At 43.5% G+C, this 6,000-nt stretch overlaps 1 long non-coding RNA gene across 1 annotated transcript; it reads right to left on the bottom strand.

The window, feature by feature from the left end:
• Positions 1-532: 532 nt before the first annotated feature.
• On the bottom strand, positions 533-2,406 carry LOC115351394. The gene is made up of 3 exons (XR_003926781.1): positions 2,249-2,406; positions 1,652-1,891; positions 533-721 (listed from the first exon to the last, which is right to left on the bottom strand). It is a non-coding gene; the product is annotated as an uncharacterized LOC115351394 (long non-coding RNA).
• Between the last annotated feature and the right edge of the window lie 3,594 nt (positions 2,407-6,000).

Genomic DNA, 6,000 nt, shown 5'->3' with positions numbered 1-6,000 from the left:
TAGTCTCCTGCATCTACTTTATTTCAAGACTCACTCTCAAGTCGCTCTAAAAAATAGCCTTTTCTATCTTCTATCCCAAATAAGCAGGGTCTAGGCAGCAAAAGGTTGGTTGCATACAGCGCAGCACTGAAACGGGAAACAAATAGTGCCACACCGGGCATCATCCTCCCCCGGCAAAGTCCGGGCTGCCATTAGGTGCTACTCGCCTAAAAGGATTTGTTTCTAGTCTAAAGTTAGCACGGTGCCTTTGTACATTGCTTTTCACTAAAGGTCTGATCCAGCTGCCATTAAAATCAATGAAAAGGCTCCCATTGACTTCAAAGGAATCGAGATATACCGTGTATTGCAGTAGATGAAAAATACCAAAGGAAAAGAAAACCTCTGTCTTTTAGTATATACTTTTGATTTGTGTATACTCTTCATCATAACAATGTTCTGAGGGAAAGAGACTGGAAAATTTTCCAAGTCTGTCAATGCTGAAAACTAAAAAAAAAATGAAAGTTTTTGACAAAACAGACACTTTCCCATTTATTTCAAAATGTATTTTTTCTGTCAAAAATTGTTTTCAATAGCAAATATGTGACTAGTTTAAATTCTAAACTACCAATAGAGCCAGGAAGGTATTTTAAAATAGATAATCTTCAGAGGCATACACATTCTTTCTGCCCACTTATTCGTCAGTCACCAGACTTCCAGCTCCACATTTCTGTGACTTTGGAGCCTTAAAAAAAAAAAAAAAAGGTCAGATATTAGTGCTTTTATTGCCTGCGTCTATAGGGAGGATCCCAGCGCCTGCCTCTCAGCCCAGTGTTCTGTGACAGACATAAGGTGGGATAACACATATAAGAAAGAGAAGGATTTATTAGAGTACAGAAGGAGGCTGGGCTAGAAATCCAGCTATGAAGCTTTATAGATGCATATATTTAAAACACCTTTCAGCAGGTTTATATACCATTACAGTTATTGGATTTTTCATCTTTGACTTAGATATGAATTATTTAATTAGAAACTTCAATACCTGCGTAACTTTGAAACCCTTCCGCTATTATTCTTATTCAAAAAAAATATTTGCACCTAAGAGAATTTCCCAGCAGTCAAAACTTTTATTGAAAGCAGTAGTACCACTGAGGTAGGCTAGGTTATTCAGGTAATTTGGATCAGGCCACATTTTGGTTCAGATTACATCTGGCTTTCCTTGAATGTAGTGACTCAACATTTGGTTATCATTTAGTGAATATGGTTTTCTACCAAATTATTCCCTCTGGATTCTCTGGAATCCAACAGAAAACATCTTGAAAGCATCCAGACTCTCTATTTTTTTTAAAACACTCATTTTAATTAATTCTCTGGTTTTAAAATATTTTATAATTCAGTATCTTCAGCAGGTCTTGCTTTTTTTTTTCCCCCAGTAGACGACTACTTTGAAGGAATCCCAAGCTGCTGAAACTCTATGCAGGGCATTTGTCCGTTATGGAAAGGAGATCACAAAAGCATTTCACATCCTGCTGTTCAGAGTACGAACAAGTCTGTCTCTACCTCACATGGTAGGGTCACGTGTGTGGTGGGTTCAGAGAAGAATGATGGGGAAAATACTCTGTATATCGGATGCAATTGTATGATATGTATAATTGACTGCAAAAAAGTCACTTACCTAAGGGATCCCTGGTGACCTGCTCATGGCGCGGCTCCATCCAAGGAATTCCCATCCACCGCAGGGTTCTGCAGATGAAGGACGTGGGCAACACAACACGCTGGGTCTGTCCTCTGGGGTTAACCCCTCTCATACCCCGGGAAAGGCAAGCGGGACAGCATCCTTCCGAGGCACCCCAACACGGGCGCTGTGGGCTTCTGCTAAAAATCCTGACGTGCCGTTAGCAGAAGTGACTCGTTCCTTAAACAAAAAATAAAGGTCATTCACATCAGTAAAAGACAAAGCAGGATGTGCCTCTAAGCAATTTACGTGCATTACGTTTAATTGCCAGGCAGCTGTTTTGCCATCCTACAACTGCACCATATCTGGTGTTTTAGGAGCGTGGCGACCGTTCACAAAGAGCAGCAATTGATGTAGTTACTGGAAAGTAATTAGGGTATTACAGGCGTGGGCAGGCTGGTTCATAAAGCTGCTCTAAGGGAAGATACACCTTTTTACTCCATAAAAGCAGAGAAGTCGCAGGCTCCTGCTGCCGCCCCCTCCCTCGCGCAGACAGCACCGGCACACGGGATGCTGCTGGGAAGGCAACACGCACACCTGGGACACACATGAAGTTCCTCCCTTGCAACCACCACCCCACCGCCTGTGCTCAGAAGACCACTTAGAGCTCAGGGACCTGATACAGGTCTGCAGGATTCACTGTCTGCGCTCGAATCGATCACACATTTCACAGCTGACCTTCTCACTGTCCTCCTCGTGTGGGCACGGATGGCGTGAAATCACCATCGGAATATTCTGCACTGGAAGGCACTGGTTTGTAAAACATTTTTATCGGTATCTATCAAAATATTACTGCGAGCTGGCATAAAGCATGCTGGGCATTTAGGATTTGGCATCGTTTAATGTATGATTTTTTTTCTTTTTTTCCTAGAGAGGAACACCCCCATTTTATGGAAATGTATCCAGCTCGACACCAGCCGGAAAACCCCCTGAAGGTTTGGGTGAAGGACTGGACAGCTCGGGGCCGCAGCTCCTGCAGTTCACAGGACAGCAGCCCCTGACACCGGGCAGGGAGGGAAGCGCTGTGTTAAAAGGAAAAACAATGATAAGCCTGTTTGATTTGGTCGTGATAAATAATGACAGTGAATCACAAGGACAAGAGAACACAGTAGTTTTCACTGGCCCTAATGTCAAAATGTTTCCTCTTCCCTCTCCTTCATGTCCGAGAGAGCATCGCCATTACCACCTTGCCTTTATCAGCACCGCTACCCTGAGAAACGCAGAAGCTGGAAGCGATTAATTTTGGGACTCCAGCCCCGGACACGCTAACCCGCGTGCCTAACTCCACATGAGTAGCTGAAGACCAAGGGATTACTCCTGGAAGTCAAGTGAAGCATGTGTGTGTTTCTGGCTGAGGGTTTCTGACACGAAGGAGTCCCAGCTCCCCAGGATGCAAGGATTAGGTTTTTATCCCTAGTGCCTAACAAGATATTGCTCTTTAAAACAGTCATTGGTGCACAGGAATAGGAAATATAAATGCCATTTCCAAGAGAGATGAAAATGTTTTCAGTGTAGTAACAAATATCCTGAAACAGTCTGCACTGGTGAGTGAACAGAGGATTACATTTAAATTCAACATTCTTAATGTACATTTCTAATCTTAAATTTCTAAAAAGATTAGCCATTTACAGGCTGAATAACAGCTTCTGCACTCATTCCAGCTAGTATAAAAATCATAAAGGTTAGCAAACTGTGTGGATCGGAATATAAACTAATCGGCATCTGGGATTAGGAAGAAATCTCCTCCAATTCAGTGGTAAAGGCTTCCTCAAATACTGAATGGAGCCCATTATTCTGTTTGGCTGTTAATAACTCAGGTGACATTTGCCATATGCCATCAAAGAGCCTAGGGTCAACACGAATTTTAGCTCTGTTAAGGCCTGCAGATTCAGCCTCAAATTGTGAGTCCACGATTCAATAGCAAGTTGAGCGTTCCCATTTTTAAACAGTTTTTGAAAGCAGTGGGGATTATTTGGGAATCATGTGATGCCAGGGTGCAAAGGAAGAAGCCATGGAGGGGTGGAAAAGAATGGAAACAAGATTTTGACATAGGACCAATACCAAAGTAGGTGATCTTTTTTACTTCGCCAACTGTGCTGAAGTTGTCTTTTTAAACTGGAATCACTGTGTATCTCCAATCCAATCACATTCAAAGCAGTTATTCTAGTATGTCCCTAGCTGCATTTCCACAGTAATTTAGGTACATTATTCATATGCTGAGTTTCCTACAGAAAGGGAAATAAACTGGAGGATTTTTTTTCCGTAGTTAAAACAAAGTACAGTGAAGGTTTGACCTTAAAGTAAGGATAAGACTCAACATGTTCCCCACTGTTTTTTCCGGAATAAGGTTTGACAGCCTTATACAGGTGGAATTAAGCCTCAGTCCCTTATGCTTCAAACCCTCTAGAAAAGTCACACCTTGTGCAAGAGGGGATCTTCAAGATCATTTCAGCACCTCTTGCTGGAGGGGCCATCTGTCCCACCGAGAATTAATGAGATGTTTTCAGGGATGGTGGCAGTCCTTGCCCAGAAGAGCTCCATGAAACTGCTTTTTCTAGAGCTGCCAAGATTCCCAGCTAGGAACAGCCCTCACTCCCTGATGTCTCTTGCTGCAGGGTCTGCACCCACGTCCCTGCAGTGCAGACCTACTGCCTCGCCTGCACCTCCGTACAGCCTGCGCCGTCCTTGCGGAGTGCTGGTGGAAAGGTTATAGAATCATAGAATGGTTTGGGTTGGAAAGAACCTTAAGGATCATCTAGTTCCAACCCCCCACCATGGGCAGGGACACCTTCCACTAGACCAGGTTGCTCAAAGCCCCATCCAACCTGGCCTGGAACACTGCCAGGGATGGGGCAGCCACAGCTTGGTTGACGAGTTACATTTTCCCCAGCAGAATCCAACTAGCAAAAGCTTTGCCCAGGTCTACAATTACCATCTAAAACCAGAAGTCCATCTGTACCCTACCTGGCAGGGGCCAAGGGAGGATGTCTAGGGAAGAACGTAAAACGTGGAGATTATGCGGCGATACCTTGCTAGCATGCGTTCCCTGACTCCAGCTAATTATAGCATACGGATTTCTTAAGCCGGCGCTGGTGCCTCTGTGTTTAGCAGCTCTCCATAGACATTTTTCCTTTGGGAATTCATCTGAGCCCTTTCTGAACCCACATAAACTTCTGGCATTCAGAGCACTCAGTTTTGTGAATGTCCTGTATCGAGAAGTTGTCCAGTACAAATTATGAGCAGAACAACTCCCTCAGGCTGTTTTGAAGCCGGCGCCTGCTATTTGCCTGTGCTGGCCCTAAGTCCAGAGGTGATGCTGTCACACGCCTGGAAACCCTGCCAATCATGACGCCTGACAGAGCAGCCAAACGCGCTCCACTTCCAGGAATATGAGAGGTTATTATGGTTATTTCTTAACCTGAGTGAGGGTCTGCAAGCCTACAGCGCCAGTACTATATGAAATAAAGGGTTCCCAGAGGTTCCTCCTTGGGCTCCAGCCAGCAAACACCTGCTCACACACAAAACTCTCCATTCAAGCCAAAGGGATGATACCTGTGAGCAGTCTCACCCCCACGATGTTACCTGTCTGGTTTCCCAACTGGGAGAAAACATGTTCCAAGCTGTGCTGAGTGACTGATGCGCTCTGTGCTAATATTTGTTTCACAAGTCATAAATCTGCTTCGCTCACGTGGTTCTGGGGTAACCATAAAACAACTGCTGAAGGTGGAAACTGCAAGAATTTCAGCCACCACCAATGTGTGATAACTCACTGTAGTTTGAATATCTTATGCGTTACTAAATCAAAACTTAAAGGCAACTTTTAAAAGACACTAATATGATTTCTGAGCCTCTGAATACCTTCCAGATCTATCCTTTGAGCACTGAAAATTTTTAGCCATAATATATACAAGCCTGATGCTGTAAAATACTAAAAGCCCTGGACTGTGGTTACCAATTAATGTGGAGGGTTTTCTGCCTGGGCTTTAAATCTCCATGCATGCATTGCCAGAAATTAAGGTGGGTGTTCACAAAAATCATTAGGATGACTTCTGAAAATCATTAAGATAAGTAACATAAAAGGCAAAGTCCTTGTAGAAAATCACATATTATTAGAGAAGTAAAAAGACAGTTCTGTATTAAACACTCACTCTAAACCAGTGAGACTAGTGAAAAACCAGCTTTTCGAGACAGGAGGAAACTTAACATCTCCCAAAATACCCAGGCATAGCACAAGATACAAGGAAATATACTTTGCAGAAATATTACTGCCTCTTCTTTGAGGAGTGTGA

This window comes from Aquila chrysaetos, chromosome 15 (genome assembly GCF_900496995.4).
Source record: "Aquila chrysaetos chrysaetos chromosome 15, bAquChr1.4, whole genome shotgun sequence".
Taxonomy (NCBI): Eukaryota; Metazoa; Chordata; class Aves; order Accipitriformes; family Accipitridae; genus Aquila; species Aquila chrysaetos.
This window is presented reverse-complemented; position numbering and strand designations above follow the sequence as displayed.